Genomic DNA, 18,539 nt, shown 5'->3' on the forward strand with positions numbered 1-18,539 from the left:
CTGACATATGGTTGTCAAGCCTCTGCTTAAAGACCTCCAAAGTAGGAGACTCCACCACACTCCTTGGCAGCAAATTCCACTGTCGGACAGCTCTTACTGTCAGGAACTTCTTCCTAATGTTTAAGTGGAATCTTCTTTCTTGTAGTTTGGATCCATTGCTCCGTGTCCGCTTCTCTGGAGTAGCAGAAAACAACCTTTCTCCCTCCTCTATATGACATCCTTTTATATATTTGAACATGGCTATCATATCACCCCTTAACCTCCTCTTCTCCAGGCTAAACATGCCCAGCTCCCTTAGCCGTTCCTCATAAGGCATCGTTTCCAGGCCTTTGACCATTTTGGTTGCCCTCCTCTGGACACGTTCCAGTTTGTCAGTGTCCTTCTTGAACTGTGGTGCCCAGAACTGGACACAGTACTCCAGGTGAGGTCTGACCAGAGCAGAATACAGTGGCACTATTACTTCCCTTGATCTAGATGCTATACTCCTATTGATGAGGCCCAGAATTGCATTGGCTTTTTTAGCTGCCGCATCACACTGTTGGCTCATGTCAAGTTTGTGGTCAACCAAGACTCCTAGATCCTTTTCACATGTACTGCTCTCAAGCCAGGTGTCACCCATCTTGTATTTGTGCCTCTCATTTTTTTTGCCCAAGTGCAATACTTTACATTTCTCCCTGTTAAAATTCATCTTGTTTGTTTTTTCCCAGTTCTCTAATCTGTCAAGGTCGTTTTGAAGTGTGATCCTGTCCTCTGGGGTGTTAGCCACCCCTCCCAGTTTGGTGTCATCTGCAAATTTGATCAGGATGCCCTTGAGTCCATCATCCAAGTCGTTGATAAAGATGTTGAATAAGACCGGGCCCAAGACAGAACCCTGTGGCACCCCACTAGTCACTCTTCTCCAGGATGAAGAGGAACCATTGATGAGCACCCTTTGGGGTTCACTTGACTAAGGCCTTCGACACTGTAAATCGTGATGCCCTGTTGACTGTCCTTCTGAAAATCGTCTCCCCAGATAAATTTTTGAACATCCTTTGGCTCCTCCACGATAATATGATGACAACAATCAAAGAAAACAATGGCTTTCAAAGTGAACCATTCACAGAAGGATCAGGCGTTAAACAGGGTTGTATTATTGCCCCAACTCTATTTATTATTTTCATTGCCATGATCCTACACTTGGTGGAAGGGAAACTCCCCACTGGGGTAGAAATCATATATTGAACAGATGGAAAGCTCTTTAACTTGGGTAGGCTGAAAGCAAAGAGTAAGGTTCCCATAACTTTTGTCATAGAGCTTCAGTATGCTGAACGTAGTGTGTGCACACTCAGAAGATGACCTCCAAACCATCCTAAATATCTTTGCGGAAGCTTACGGAAAGCTTGGCTTATCACTAAATATTCAAAAAACCAAAGTGCTGCACTAACAAGCACAAAACAACCCCTTTGCAGAACCACAAATCCAACTTAATGGTGTAACATTGGAAAATGTCGGTCACTTCTCCTACCTGGACAGTTATCTTTCCACAAGGGCTGACACTGATGCCGAAATTCAGCATCTCCTGAGCTCTGTGAGTGTAGCTTTCTCCCGAATGAAGTACAGATTGTTTGAGGACCTGAACATTTGCAGGGAAACCAGAATGCTTGTTTACAAAGCTATTGTACTACCAACCTTACCATATGCTTGTGAAACATGGACCACTTATAAATGCCATCTCCAACTCCTCGAAAGATTTTATCAAAGGTGTCTCCAAATTTTTTTACACATCACTTGGGAAGACAGGCGAACTAATGCCAGTGTACTGAAAGAAGCAAAGATCACCAGTGTCAAAGCAATGATTCTTCAACATCAACTTTGTTGGACGGGTCATGTTGTGCAGATGCCTGATTATTGTCTTCCAAAGCAACTACTCTACCCCCAACTTTAATGGAAAGTGAAATAGCAGTGGACAACAAAATAGGTTTAAAGACTGTCTCAAGGCAAATCTATAAAAATGTAGTATAAGCACTGATAGCTGGGAAACACTGACCTGTGAGCGCTCCAATTGGAGAACAGCCTTTACCAAAGGTGTCATGGGCTTTGAAGACACTCAAACTCAGGACGCAAGGGAGAAACGTGCTAAGAGGAAGGCACGCTTGGCAAACTCTCACCATGAACAACTCCCACCTGGAAACCAATGTCCCCACAGTGGAAGGACGTGTGGCTCCAGAACTGGCCTCCACAGTCACTTACGGACTCACTGTTAAAACTGTGTTCATGGAAGACAATCTTACTTGGCTACAAGTGATCGCCAAAAAAGAAGTCTATGTTGTTGTTGTTGTTTAGTCGTTTAGTCATGTCCGACTCTTTATGACCCCCTGGACCAGAGCACGCCAGGCACTCCTGTCTTCCACTGCCTCCCGCAGTTTGGTCAAACTCCTGCTGGTAGCTTTGAGAACACTGTCCCACCATCCCGTCCTCTGTCGTCCCCTTCTCCTTGTGCCCTCCATCTTTCCCAACATCAGGGTCTTTTCCAGGGAGTCTTCTCTTCTCATGAGGTGGCCAAAGTCTTGGAGCCTCAGCTTCAGGATCTGTCCTTCCAGTGAGTACTCAGGGCTGATTTCCTTCAGAATGGAGAGGTTGGATCTTCTTGCAGTCCATGGGACTCTCAAGAGTCTCCTCCAGCACCAGAATTCAAAAGCATCAATTCTTCGGTGATCAGCCTTCTTTATGGCCCAGCTCTCACTTCCATACATCACTACTGGGAAAACCATAGCTTTAACTATACAGACCTTTGTTGGCAAGGTGATGTCCCTGCTTTTTAAGATGCTGTCTTAACTTTAAGATGCTGTCTTAACAAAATATTAAAATACAGTAATCCATCAAACATTAAAAGCTTCCCTAAACAGGGCTGCCTTCAGATGTCTTCTAAAAGTCTGGTAGTTGTTGTTCTCTTTGACATCTGGTGGGAGGGCGTTCCACAGGGCAGATGCCACCACTGTGAAGGCCCTCTGCCTGGTTCCCTGTAACTTGGCTTCTCGCAGTGAGGGAACCACCAGAAGGCCCTTGGCACTGGACCTCGGTGTCCGGGCGGAACGATGGGGGTGGAGAAGCTCCTTCAGAAAGGAAGGAAGGAAAGTCCACCATGTGAGACATGGGAGACAGTTCCACTGTCAACCGGTTCTTCCTGTCAGAAAGTTCTTCCTGATGTTCAGTCGGAATCTCCTTTCTTGTAACTTGAAGCCATTGGTTCCAGTCCTACCCTCCAGAGAAGGACACAACACAACCTCAGAATATGGAGCAATCTTTGCCAGGCATGGAACTGGCATATTTCATTTCTTTTGCATTCAAAACAATGGGAGGAAAACTGTTTCTGAAAAACAAGAACCAAACCAAGCTGATGACCTGCATTAGGAAATTAAAAATAAATAAATGCATGCACCCCCCCCACACCTTCTGGTCTCCCAACAGAAGCCTGGTAAACTCCTTCATCTGCCTTCCTTTCTCCCTCCCATCAGCTTAAATGTTTGCAATATATTTCCTCGCAAAATATGCATGCCTAACAGAGCAATTGAAAAATCGCTCCGTTCAGCATGCATATTTTGTGAGAAAATACATTCCCCAAAATATGTATTCGAGTGCTTAGTTAAATATGAATTGTTTTATGTGCAGACCTTTTTTATATTAAAAAAACCCACAATAATAATTGCAGATTAATGCAGAAATGGGTCAGACTTGTGTATGGCTGCATGCAAAACTGAAACAGCTTAGGCATAGACTGATCTGTCCATCCCAAGTTCCAAGCAACATCCTGTGTCGGTGAGTCCCGCAGGTGAAATGCAGAGCCATCTCTTTTTGCCAGCCTGAACCCTCTCATCTCCCCCTTTGATCGGGGAAGCTCTTTCCAACTATATTGTTTTTCTCAAAATGCTCTCTGCTGAACACTTAAGCTTCGTTTTTTAAAAAAATTCAAATAAATTGCCACAGCTGCCTTCTATTTCCCCCCTTCACTAAAGTGTCCTAGCTGGCTTTTAAGCCTTCATAGGAGAAGATCACCCTCCACCATCCCGATCAATTTAGCTGCACATTTCGGTACCTTTTCCAACTCCCGACTGTAATCTTTAGTTAATTTAAAATGAAGCATCCAGATAGAAGTTAATAACACATGTAAAATATATTTAGAAGGCAGGGCAGGGGAACCCACAACAGGAAAGTATATCCTGTCTGAACACAGAGAGAGATGAGATACACCAGGCTGTTTCTCATATATGGGCGTATTATCAGATACAATACTTCAACTGGATTTGACCCCTCGGCACATGCTGATTTTAATTTCCTTATCGTGTATATGCATTGTCTTAATCTACTTTTTGCTAGAGGTCTCCAAAAGAGCAGCCATGTTTGAGAGTCAGCATAGACTTCTTTTGTTGTCTTTGTCCATGGGGTTTCTTGGCAGGGATACTGGAGTGGCTTGCCGGTTCCTGCCCGTTTTCCCAGTAGTGATATATGGAAAGAGAGCTGGACCATAAAAAAGGCTGATCGCCGAAGAATGGATGCTTTTGAATTATGGTGCTGGAGGAGACTCTTGATTTTTTAAAAAAATGATATTTATTAAGGTTTCAAAGAAGAAGAAAAATTACATAAATAAAAAAGAAAAGAAAAAAAGACAGAAATAAAAATAAAAGAAAAATACAAAATACAAAGAAAAAGATAAAAAACACTTTAAAAATACATCAATCTTTCCACCTTACATTCATTTCCTTGCTTCCCTGACCTCCTCACACCTCCCTTTTTTGTATTCCAATTCAGTTAGTTAATTCAGCAATTTCTTACCCTCTTTGTTTTTATCTTAATCATTTAACTTAATATATTATAACTTTGGATTCTCACCTGTTAATAATCAATTTTTACATACACCTTTATAACATTGCTGCTTAAACCACTTAACTTCATTCTGACATCATTCTAACATTCATTAATTTTGCAATATTTCTGTAAATAATCTTTAAATTTCTTCCAATCTTCTTCCACCGACTCTTCTCCCTGGTCTCAGATTCTGCCGGTCTTTTCCGCCAATTCCATGTAGTCCAGCACCTTCATCTGCCATTCTTCCACAGTGGGTAGATCTTGTGTCTTCCAATACTTTGCAATAAGTAACTCTTATTGGAGACTCTTGAGAGTCCCATGGACTGCAAGAAGATCAAACCTATCCATTCTGAAGGAAATCAGCCCTGAGTGCTCACTGGAAGGACAGATCCTGAAGCTGAGGTTCCAATACTTTGGCCACCTCATGAGAAGAGAAGACTCCTGGAAAAGACCCTGATGTTGGGAAAGATGGAGGGCAGAAGGAGAAGGGGACGACAGAGGATGAGATGGTTGGACAGTGTTCTCGAAGCTACCAGCATGAGCTTGACCAAACTGTGGGAGGCAGTGGAAGACAGGAGTGCCTGGCGTGCTCTGGTCCAGAGGGTCACGAAGATTGAGACAAGGCTAAATGACTAAACAACAACAGGCAGAGGGCCTTCTCGGTGGTGGCACCCGCCCTGTGGAATGCCCTCCCACCAGATGTCAAAGAGAACAACAACTACCAGACTTTTAGAAGACATCTGAAGGCAGCCCTGTTTAGGAAAGCTTTTTATGTTTAGGAAAGCCCAGCCAGATGGGTGAGGTATAAATAATATACTGTTTCTTGAAGGTTTTTAAGCAGAGGTTTGATGGTCACATGTCATTGATACTTTAGTTGAGATTCCTGCATTGCAGAGGGTTGATCTAGATGACCCTTGGGGTCCCCCCATCTCTGCCGTTCTACCATCCTGTGAAAATACGGTCCCGGCACAGCAGCGTCCCTACATTTACTATGGAAATCTGCCCCGCATTAGCAGTCTGCTATGTCCATCGGTCCCAGAAGGCTGCTGACAAGCCAGATCTATCTCCCTGAATATTTCCTCTCAGCTCAAGAAAGGCTTGATTTTTTTATTTCACTTTTATCAGAGCAAATCTGCCTCTTTAGGAGAATGGAGGCCTAAACACTCCAATTAAAACCTTTATCGGTCCAAACAAAAGAAGCCCCGAACCGGAGCGTAATGTCCTGCCTCAAGTCTCTCCGTCCCCTACAGATGCCCGCTAAGATACGCCGCGGAAAAGATTGGCAAAATAAGCCCAGGAAACACGCTGTTCTTTTGCTTGGCTGTCGGCTAATTGCGCTGGCTTTTCTGTCCTTCCCCGGGCCTCCCTCTGCCCCGCTAGTCCCCGAGTGCTGGGGGAAATCATTAGAGGAAAGGGCAGGAGGTTAAGCAGAGAGAAATCACATCGCATTTGGGGCAGAGGCAAAGTGGTTTGCGCAGGGACGGCTGCAAAATCCTGGCGCGTTTCCTTCCGGCTCTGATCTCCCCCTGTTTTTGTTGTCGCCTTCCATCCTGAGCCTGGCGGGAGCCTGGTCCTTGAGGGAGACAATGGAAAATGATTAATAAATAGGCAATTAGATGAAGAAGGAAAAAAGGAGGAATGGAGAGACAGGGAGATTCGGGAGCCAACCAGATGCATGTGGGAAACCCGCAAGCAGGATTCGAACTCAAGACCCCTCTCCTGTAGCTTCCAGCAACTGGTGTTCAGAAGAATTACGGGTCGAGACCCCGCAGCCACCCCCTCCTGCAAGAGTAAGCCACTGGTAGGGGGAGCCCTGTCAATGCGAACCAACTCAAGCTCCCCCTGGCATTCCCGTCGGGGTCGTGTCAAGGCCCTAGCCCCCAGCCGGGCTTCAGACTAGATCAACACCCCCGGATTCCTTTAATGGAATACCCTTAAGCTTGGAGGGGCAGGTGATGGCCACAGCTCCCCTCCCCAACACAAGGTCAAACAATGCCTAACTGCAACCCTAACAAAGTTGTGACGATTGCTACGAGGTAGGCGAAAACCAAATGGCCTGTGCCAATTTGCCAAATGGAAAAATTCCTACCAGGCCCCTCGGACAACCAAGGCGACGAAGCGAAGTCCATAGCAAGGCCATTGCCTAACCTGCAAAATAGGGAGGGAGGGCGGGTGATTGAGGAAGAGAGCCAGAGAGGAAGTCCTCTGGCTCGCTCCTCCGTTTAAACGGCCCCGGCCACGCCCCCCAGCCAGCGGATTGGCTGGCCGGGCTCTGACATGGTCGGGATCCCCCATGCAACGGGGGACAAAGTCCCCCGCCCCCGGAGGGGAGTGGGTGGCCACGCAGTCCACCACAACTCCTCCCCACTGGGAAGTGGAGCGGATTTGCTGCTACGTCCAGCTGCAAAGGCAGAACAGAGGGACCCTCACTTCCAGCCATTAAAAAAGAAAAAGTATTTCTACTTTTCAGAGTTATACTTTTCACTGATTTTACAATCATTTTGACATTTCAAAACTTGGCTTCCTTTCCCCTCTTTCTGCAGTTCCTTAAATTTATTTTTAGTATCTTCTGCATATCCAAATTAACCTAATTTGCTCATTTATTCATCTTCTTTAAATATATACGCTTACGAAGCTGCAGGTTATTACAATAATCCTGCCAGTGTTTTTACCTATTTGCAATTTATCTGTAAATATTCAATAAACCATTTCCATTCTTTTATAAAAAAGTTTGTTATTTTGAATTCTCATTCTTCCGGTAAGTTTCTCCATTTCTGCATATTCCATAAGTTTTTTTATCCATTCTTCCTTTGCTGGGACTTCTGCTTCTTTCCATTTTTGGGTGAGTAGCATTCTTGCTGCTGTAGTAGCGTACGTAAATAGAATTCTATACAGTTTCGGTAGTTCTGACCCTATAATTCCCAAGAGAAAAGCTTCTGGTTTTTTTTAAAAAACATACTTTTCATTTCATTATGTATCATTTCCCAGTAAGCCTTAACCTTACTCCAAGACCACCACATATGATAAAAAGAACTGTTTTTCTCTTTACATTTCCAACACTAATTTGATTTAGATTTATACATTTTTGCCAGTTTATTCGGTGTTAGAGGCCATCGATAAATCATTTTCATATAATTTTCTCTTAGTCCATAACATGCTGTAAATTTTACATCCATATTCCACAATTGTTTCCATGCTTCCATGTCTATATTATGACTGATATCTATTGCCCAGTTTATAGTGGATTATTTTACTTGCTCACCCTTTGTCTCCCATTCCAATAATATTTTAGACATTTTAGACAGCACTTTTACATTTTACATTCCAACAGGTCTCTCTCCAGTTATGATATTAGTTTTCCAAATGGCACCTCTAGCCATTTGTAGTCCTCTCCCCCTCCCTGAATTTTCTAATCCTTTTTTAAAGCCATCCACATTGGTGGCCAACTTTGCCTTCTGTGGGAGAGTTCCACAGTTTAACTGTGCTGTGAGAAAAAGTACTCAAAAGCATCCATTCTTCGGCAATCAGCCTTCTTGATGGTCCAACTCTCACTTCCATACATCACTACTGGGAAAACCATAGCTTTAACTATACGGACCTTTGTTGGCAATGTGATGTCTCTGCTTTTTAAGATGCTGTCTAGATTTGTCATTGCTTTTCTCCCAAGAAGAAGGAAGAAATAGCCCCTCTCTATTCTGCTCGCCGAAGAATTGATACTTTTGAATTATGGTACTGCAGGAGACTCTTGAGAGTCCCATGGACTGCAAGAAGATCAAACCTCTCCATTCTTAGGGAAATCAGCCCTGAGTGCTCACTGGAAGGACAGATCCTGAAGCAGAGACTCCACGACTTTGGCCACCTCATGAGAAGAGAAGACGCCCTGGAAATGACCCTGATGTTGGGAAAGATGGAGGGCACAAGGAGAAGGGAACGATGGAGGACGAGATGGTTAGACAGTGTTGTCGAAGCTACCAGCATGAGTTTGACCAAACTGCGGGAGGCAGTGGAAGACAGGAGTGCCTGGCGTGCTCTGGTCCAGGGGGTCAGGAAGAGTTGGACACGACTAAACGACTAAACAACAACATTCTGCTTTTGTCAGACCTCACCTGGAGTACTGTGTACAATTCTGGGTCCCACAATTTAAGAAGGATATTGACAATCTGGAATGTGTGCAGAAAAGGGTGACTGAGATGATCAGGGGTCTGGAAACCAAGCCTGATGAGGAACGGTTGAAGGAGCTGGGTAAGTTTAGCCTGGAAAAGAGGAGACAGAGAGGAGATATGAGAACCATCTTCTAATATCTGAAGGGCTGTCACAGGGAAGATGGAGCAAGCTTGTTTTTGGCTGCTCTGGAGGGTAGGACTCGAACCCATGGCTTCAAGTTACAAGAAAGGAGATTCTGACTAAACATCAGGAAGAACTTTCTGATGGGAAGAGCTCTTTGGCAATGGAACAGACTCCCTCAGAAGGTGCAGGACTCATTTCTTGGAGGTTTTTAAAAGCAGGGGCTGGATGGCCATCAGTGATGTATGATCTAGTTCAGATTCCTGCATTGCAGGGGATTGGACTAGATGACCCTTGGGTCCCAACCATACAATTCTCTGATTCTATGGGCTTCTTGTTCAGGGCAATCATCTTTTCAGATTCAGCTAAACTCTTTCAGTTGTAAAAATGGTCTTCTTATTGACCCATGGGGCTGCTCTTTACAGTCACTTTGCTTCAAGCCTGAGCTTTAACTGCGGCAAACCACCTTGCTTATTTTAGACAAGAAGGCATCGATGTTTTGAGATCAATAGATGCATGTAAGAATTTCAGTGGGAAATGTTGGTTTCTGCTAGTGATGGGCAGAGCTCTCCTGAGTTTGATTCTGCACTGGCTGTCTTGGCAAGTTTTCTCCAAAGCTTCTGTCTCATCATGTTGCCTGCGGATGTTGCTGTGCACATGAACTCCTCTGCATGGCCCTGGGAACTGCACACTGCTTCGATCGCAGGCGCAACTTGGGACGGAGGAGAGATGTGATTCAGTGTGCATATGCAGCTTACCAAATTTGCACATTCAGTCGTGGCTAGTGCAGTGTTTCCCAACCACTGTTTCGCGGCACACTAGTGTGCCGCGAGATGTTGCCTGGTGTGCCGCGGGAAAAATTAAAAAATTCGAAAGATTTTTTGTTTTTTAAAGTCAAATTTTCGATTGGGGCGCCGTCACTAGATGACCCCTGGGGTTCCCTCCCTCCTGCTCTGCGCCTCCCTCCTCCTCCTCCTCCTCCTCCTCCTCCGGGGAGGCCCTTCCTGGCTCTCGGCCAAGGCTTGGCGGCTGCCACTCACTCACTCGCTCGCCCACCCGTCCCTCCATCCCTGCACCCGGCCTCTCCCCCTCCGTCCTCAGCGCGGGGGCTGCCGGGATCCGTAGTCCCCTCGCCCTTGGGCTCCGCGCCCGCGCGGGGTGCACGAACTACGTTTCCCAGCGTGGCCTGGCGGGCCGGGCGTTTTGTTTGAAGCGCTCTTCTCCCGGCCATGGAATGAGCGCAGCGGTGGCGGCCGGGCGGGCAGGGGCTCTTCCGCGCAGACCCCGCGCAGCCTGCCTGCACCCCCGCAGAGATCGGGCGGCAGGATGGAGCCCGGGGATCCCCGCGGAGGCGGAGCGGAGGCGGCGGAGGCTGCCCCCCAGGTAGGGCTGCGTCGGGGTGTGTGTGTTTATTTTTGCAATGCTGCATCCGCGCCGGAGGGGACGCATCGGACCGCGGGGAGACCCCTTGGCAGGCGTGCAAGGCAATGCATGTGTGCAGGCGTTGCATGGAGTGCAGTGCAATGCAATGGCAACGCGGCGCCCTGCATGCATGCATGCAACTTCCACCGGCGCTCCGGACTTGGCAGGTGAGGGGGGTCCCCAGTGGGCGGCAGAGAGAGCCGGGAGGGCGAAGGGGAGCCGGGGGGGAGCAGCGCTGCTCCCCGAGCCGAGCCCGGGGGGAAACTTCGGCGTCGTTGCGCCGGGTGTTGGAAGCGGAGGCTGGCGGGGGCCCCTCACCTGCAAAACCTGGTCGCCTCTCATATATTTCGTGCATTGCATTCATCGCCCGCTTTCTCCTCCAAGGAGCTCCCGGGGGCGCGCGTGGTTCTCCCCGTGTTATCCTCGCAACAACAGCCCTGCGAGGTGGGTCAGGCGAGTGGCCCAAGGGAGCACCCAGGGATTGTCCTGGCCAGGTGGGGTGATTTGAACCCTGCTCTCTGCCCGGTCTTCGTCCTCATTTAGCCCCCACATGTGCATGACTGTGCATGACTGAGGTTTTCCCCCCTCGTCTTGGCTATGGTGTGAGTCTGTGTTGTTAATTAATGGGGTTCTGCCTTCGGAGAAGATGAGCCAGCCCTCAAGGAGGTGATTATGTAATTTGCTAGCAATTCATGTCCCTCCCGGCGTGACGCTGCGCGCTGACGTCATGGGGCTGTAACGGTGGTGTGCCTCGAGATTTTTTTCATGAAACAAGTGTGCCTTTGCCCAAAAAAGGTTGGGAAACACTGGGCTAGTGGACTGGTCCCCCATGAATTTGTCTAATCCTCTCGGAAAGCCACCCAAGTTGGTCATGACACACTGTGGTTGTGAATCCTACTGCCGCTGTTCCCAAGGCTTAGTCCAACACTCTAACCACTATACCACACTACCTCTCTCTCGGCTGAGATATGAGGTGTGTGACTTGTTTGAGGGGGCAGGATTGAAAACTTGTAGGTCGCTCTCTGCGCTCCCATTAACCTAGCCCATTTATTATTATTATTATTATTATTATTATTATTATTATTATTATTATTAATAATAATACCCTGCCAATCTGGCTGAATTTCCCCAGCCACTCTGGGCGGCTCCCAATCGAGTGTTAAAAACAATACAGCATTAAATATTATCTGTATTCTAGAGTGCCTGGCGCATGAAACTAACACCAAACTGCTGCTAGCAGCTGGTATTCTGAGGTAGGCTTCTTCAGAACCTGGGGGCTCTATTTACCTGCCACGCCTAGCATCCAGCGCTAGACATATCCCTCTGCAAAGGACTTCCTTTGTCTCATTTTAAATCCACCAGCCGTTGTGCACAGAAGTGCTTTCTTTTGTTCTGCCCTGCGTTTCCTTAGCGAAGTTCTAGAAAGAATAAAGTTGAGACGGTATCAAAGCCTTGCGCTTTCCCCTCTCCTTTTCTTTTGCCTTACAGTAAGAACTTCAAGCCTTGCCTCTTAAAGGGGCTGGCAAGGTAGGACGGAAACTCTCTTATCGCCTACCTTCAAGGGGAAAGCGTTGCCTTTGATATTGATATCTTGGAAACGCAAAAGTGGCATGTGGGGCTGCAGAAAAAGGAAGCAGTCTGGGCCAGCTCTTCTGGTGCCTTTTCAGGCATGAGTTTTTCCAGGATCCTGAGATCCTTCCAGGGAATGGGAAATGTGTGAGAGTGCCAGGGTTTGCGCCTGCCTTTAACAACGTAAGCAGAGCCTGCAGGATCAGGCCAGGGGCCTATCTAGTCCAGCAGCTTGTTCTCACAGTGCTTGAACAGTTGCCTGTGGGAAACCGGCAAACAGAGTTGAAATATACTCAGAGTCGCAAAGTGATTTCTTGCTCTTTATTCAGCTCATAGTGGTGAGGAGGAATGAATGAAAGTCCCCTCACAGTATCTGCTTTATATACATTATTTACACAATGGGCTGCACATGATTGGCTAATTCTGGAATTCTACTGTAAGCCAATCAGGTTGTGGATTCACTTATATCTGGAGCAGGATTGGGTGGTTCCTGCCAACCAATCATACTGCTGCCTTGTTCTAGGACCAATCAGACTGCTGCATTCTGAATCCTATTGTTCTAGGACCAATCAGACTGCTGCATTTTGGATCCTATTGTTCTAGGACCAATCAGACTGCTGCATTTTGGATCCTATTGTTCTAGGACCAATCAGACTGCTGCATTTTGGATCCTATTGTTCTAGGACCAATCAGACTGCTGCAGTTTGGATCCTATTCAACTCAGTATATAACAAGAGTCCAAGCGCAAGACCAAAAGTCTCCTGCAGTTCCCAAAAGCTGGTATTCAGAAGCAAAGCCAGCCTAGCCATTAGGCAGGCTTGGGACACTGCCTCAGGTGGAAGAAGACCCCCAGCAGATGGCATGCCCAGCAGCGGCAGAGAAACACTGCCACCATTGGTGCCTATTTCTGCCAAGATTGCGCCAATTTGAGGCAAGAGCTCACCTATAATAATAACAGAATAATAATTTTAGCAATGACAAACCTAGACAGCATCTTAAAAAGCAGAGACATCACCTTGCCGACCATGGCCCATATAGTTAAAGCTATGTTTTCCCAGTAGTGATGTATGGAAGTGAGAGCTGGACCATAAAGAAGGCTGGTCGCCGAAGAATGGATGCTTTTGAATTCTGGTGCTGGAGGAGACTCTGGAGAGTCCCATGGACTGCAAGAAGATCAAACCTCTCCATTCTGAAGGGAATCAGCCCTGAGTGCTCACTGGAAGGACAGATCGTGAAGCTGAGGCTCCAAGACTTTGGCCACCTCGTGAGAAGAGAAGACTCCCTGGAAAAGACCCTGATGTTGGGAAAGATGGAGGGCACAAGGAGAAGGGGATGACAGAGGACAAGATGGTTGGACAGTGTTCTCGAAGCGACCAGCATGAGTTTGACGAAACTGCGGGAGGCAGTGGAAGACAGGAGTGCCTGGCGTGCTCTGGTCCAGGGGGTCACAGAGAGTCGGACACGGCTAAATGACTAAACAACAACAACAAAAACAACAACAACATTTTAATAAACAAGCGTGCCCCGTGACATTTTCAAACAACATATCATTTGTATAGGGGGAAATAACGTTAAACAGGTCAGTGTAGATCCAGCCCAGGTTTCGAATCTCTACTCAGCTATGAAGCTCACTGGGTGATTTGGAGCTAGTCATTGCCTCTCAACCTGGCCTACTTCACAGGGCTGTAACGAGGATGGAATGAGGAGGGGGAGAGTCATGTACATCATGTCCCAGGAGGAAAACGGTGGGTGTAAATGCAATCAATCAATCAATCAATCAATCAATCAATCAATCATGTGATGGAATGTTCAGAGATCAAATTTTTGGGGAAAATGATTCATGAAGAGATTAAAAAATTGATAGAGGTTTCATATAACAAAAGGGCAGAAGCATATTTATTAGGAATTTTGAGTATGGATATCCCCAAAGACAAAATTAACATATTTCTATACGCAACAATATTGGTAGCCAGTTATTGGAAAGGAAATAATATCCCAACAAAAAGGGAATGGTTAAGTAAATTATGTGAGTATCTGGAGTTAGCCAAATTGATGGATTTAATGAGACACAAATCCAAAACTATGTTACAGAAACAATGGGAATGCTTAAATGAATATTTACACAAACAGGGATCAAACATGAAAGTTTGGTTGTGCTTAGACTAACCTTGTGAAGACTACAGAGAATGAAAAGATTTGATGGACTATGAAAGAACTCAAGGAAAGGAAGTGACTGAAGAACAGATCTAAAGGTGAACCAGAAACTAAGAGACATGTGGTGAATGCAGTGGAAGTCTTTTAGAATATTTTAAGTAGGATTTATATATTGTAATGTTTGAAGTATAAATTTGGTATTACAGTATTGATTATGAAAAGTATCCCCCCCTTTTTCCTTTTCTTTTATCTTTCGTCTCTTTTCTTTTCTAGTCTGCATGTTGGAAAATATTTAGACAAATGTGTTTACACTGCTTTGTATTGATTTTTGTTTCTATTTCTTTTTTTATTATTTTCTTGTGATATTTAATAAAAACTAATAAAAATTATTTTTTAAAAAATCAATCAGAAAGACCATCCTACCTGTCAGTCAGCTGAAGAACTAGCTTGGGGGATGGGGAACTTCTGGCCCTCCAGTCCTTTCAGTCTGGCCCCTCGGACTCTCCCCAGACAGCCCTTCCCTTGCTGATCCTGAGTTTCCATCTGTCTGGAACATGTCCTTGAAGCCTTACAGGACTTCTTGCTTGCCTGGATTGAAGATAGAGAAGGGTGCGTGAGAGTATGTAGAAACCAGCCTATTGTACAAGGAGAAAATTCTTATTAGTTGCTCCATCCTTTTTTGCCTTTGGCTCCACCGACCCCTGGAATGTGGCCCCTGGAAGGTTGCCTAAGTGGGAAACTGGCCCTCAAGCTGCAAGGGGTCTTCCACCCCTGACTTATCTCTTCCAATGAGTGACAGCCTCCGTCTCAACTCTTGTGATAGTTATCTACAAGCACTGAGAGACGAGGAAAGAATAACTCTTAATTAACGATAATTAAGTGCTGAATAGATTCCAGCATTGTAGTCGGTTCGGCGGCTTCTGTATCCACAGAGGGGACCACAGCACAGCAGCAGAGCACGTGCTCGGATTGCAGAAGGCACCAGGTTCAATGCCAGTGAAAGGACCTTGAGTCCCAGTGCAGGAGAATGAATAGCTGTTAATCAAGAGCGGACAGCATTGGGCTGGATACTCGATGGACTGACGCTTTAGAAAGTAGAAGGGAGATTGCTTGAAGCCAGAGCTGTCTCCTTATTGGCCTGCCTTTAGGGAGGTGTGGCAGCTCAGGGGCAAAGTGCATGCTTGGCATGCAGAAAGGCCCAGGATAATCTCCAGCGAGGAACACAAGAACCTCCCTTGCACCACATCAGACAAACTCAACGTATGTCAGGGACTGGACTGAGGAGTTTCTGAACCTCCCAAGAAGAGGAGTACAGTATAGATTTAGAACAATGGTTTGCAGAAGGTCATTGGGCAGGTATGGAGGACTCCCTGGTCCTGAATGGGGTAACTGTGCCCCTGAAGGACCAGGTGCGCAGCCTGGGAGTCATTCTGGACTCACAGCTGTCCATTCTGTGTCCAGGGCAGCTGTCTACTAGCTCCATCTGGTATGCAGGCTGAGACCCTCCCTGCCTGCAGACTGTCTTCAGAGTGGTGCATGCTCTGGTTATCTCCCACTTGGACTACTGCAATGCACTCTATGTGGGGCTACCTTTGAAGGTGACCCGGAAACTGCAACTAATCCAGAATGCGGCAGCTAGGCTGGTGACTGGGGGCGGCCGCCGGGACCACATAACACCAGTCCTGATGGATCTGCATTGGCTCCCAGTACGTTTCCAAGCACAATTCAAAGTGTTGGTGCTGACCTTTAAAGCCCTAAACGGCCTCGGTCCTGTATACCTGAAGGAGCATCTCTACCCCCATAGTTCAGCCCGGACACTGAGATCCAGCGCCGAGGGCCTTCTGGCAGGTCCCTCATTGCGAGAAGTGAGGTTACAGGGAACCAGACAGAGGGCCTTCTTGGTAGTGGCGCCCGCCCTGTGGAATGCCCTCCCTTCAGATGTGAAGGAAATAAGCAGCTATCTTCACTTTAAAATATATCCGAAGGCAGCCCTGTTTATGGAAGTTTTTAATATTTAATGCATAAATAATAAATTATTATTATTATTATTATTATTATTATTATTATTATTATTATTATTTATTATAGTGCAGAGGCTGCAGAAGGGAGAAGCTGGGAAATATTAGGAGAGGAGCAGCAGGAAGACACACCAGGGGAGAGACAGCTGACAGACTTAGTGACCGCCGGGGCGGAGGAAGGGGTTGTGGTCTGCCCTGGGTCTCACCACTGAGGGGGGTGGCAAAATGCCAGGCAGCACTCACTGCGGGGCCTGCAGCGCGCCAGAGCCATGCATCTCTCCTGGGAGTGACGTGGTGGCTTGGGCACCCACTGCCCCAAACGGCCCCCCCCTCCTCCCCCTCAAGCTGTAGGGCGGCTGAGTGGGAGGAGGCAGGCAGACTCCTCGGAGGCCCCATGGAGCGTCCTGCCCTGGCTCGTTCCGCCCCACAGCCGGCTGGCCCCACCCCTGGGTGCAGGGCACACGCGCTGCCCCAGGTGCCCGAACGGCTTCCTCTGCCGCTGCTGACTGCCCCCCTCCCTCAGGACCCACCATGTATTGAGGGTAGTAGAACAGAAAGCTCAGAGGCAGAAAGCACAGACCAGCCGGTGACGCAGGGATGACGTACAATAGAAGAGACAGAGGGAGTGGGACTTTACTCAGAGCAACACCATTATCTGAGAGAGCCACTTCTGCCCTACAGAGGAGGTGCGGTTGTGGACTTCACGCCCCCAACACACGCGCGGCGGCTGGAGCCCAGCCCCTGTGCGATTGGGGGAATTCCCGGCCGCGTTACCCCCTGGCCAGCCAATCAGCTGGCTCAGGGGGCGTGGTCTGCCCTATTTAAGGCAGGCGCGGCCAGGGATCTCCCTCTTTCCCCACCTACCAGCTGTTCCTGTTTTCCGCCCTCCCACCCTATAAGGTTTTTATTCCTTGACCTTGCTATGGACCTTGGTTGGTCGCTGTTGAGGGGCCTGGTAGGAATTTTTCCACTTGGCAAATTGGCGCCAGCCACTTGGTTTTCGCCTACCTCGTAGCAAATCGTCACAACTTTCTGGGTATTGGTGGTTAGGCATTGGTATTGTTTTGTAGATGGAAGAGGGGAGGTAGCGCCATCATCTGCCCCACATATTGAAGGGTGGTCTGATAAAGGATTCTGGGGGGCATGGTCCTGTCTGAAGCCTGGGAAGGTGAGGGCCTAAGGCGCGCCCCCTATCAGTGACCCCGGGGGAGTTCCTAGTTGATGTGCATCAGGAGGACTCACCAGTTGGTGGTTAACCCTTCCTGGACTTCAAGCAGACGGGCTGAAGACGGATATAGTCGGTTAGGACCAATGCCTAAGCCAATACCGCTCATCACCTGTAACCATAAAGTTGTGGTCTTATTTAGCCCATTAACTTTAATAATGGTGTCATGTGTCTTTATTTCCACGGGGGTCGGGGGCAGAAACCTGCCACGCAATCAGCATCATCCAGTTCTGGGCACCACAGTTCAAGAAGGACACTGACAAACTGGAACGTGTCCAGAGGAGGGCAACCAAAATGGTCAAAGGCCTGGAAACGATGCCTTATGAGGAACGGCTAAGGGAGCTGGGCATGTTTAGCCTGGAGAAGAGGAGGTTAAGGGGTGATATGATAGCCATGTTCAAATATATAAAAGGATGTCACATAGAGGAGGGAGAAAGGTTGTTTTCTGCTGCTCCAGAGAAGCGGACACGGAGCAATGGATCCAAACTACAAGAAAGAAGATTCCACCTAAACATTAGGAAGAACTTCCTGACAGTAAGAGCTGTTCGACAGTGGAATTTGCTGCCAAGGAGTGTGGTGGAGTCTCCTTTTTTGGAGGTCTTTAAGCAGAGGCTTGACAGCCATATGTCAGGAGTGCTCTGATGGTGTTTCCTGCTTGGCAGGGGGTTGGACTCGATGGCCCTTGTGGTCTCTTCCAACTCTAGGATTCTATGATTCTATGATTCATCACTCTCTGTGAATATTGAGTAGAATACCTTGGTAAGAACTTCTTGTTTTCCCATTTCTGGCTGCCAGCCGTGAGGGAGGGAGATCGGATTCCCTGAAGCCTGACAACATAACGTAGAAACACATGCAGAGCCCTGGAGCAGGAGCGGGCCCAAAGCTCATCCAGGACCTTGTTCTGTATGCCAATGGGAAGCCCGCAAGCAAGAGCTGAGCAGACCCTCCCAGTGTCTCTATTTTCCAGGGACAGCCCCAGATTTACAGAAGCCGTCCCGGTTTCCGATTCTGTCCTGTTTTTCCTT

Source organism: Podarcis bocagei (genome assembly GCF_964188305.1).
Source record: "Podarcis bocagei genome assembly, chromosome: 9".
Lineage (NCBI taxonomy): Eukaryota > Metazoa > Chordata > Lepidosauria > Squamata > Lacertidae > Podarcis > Podarcis bocagei.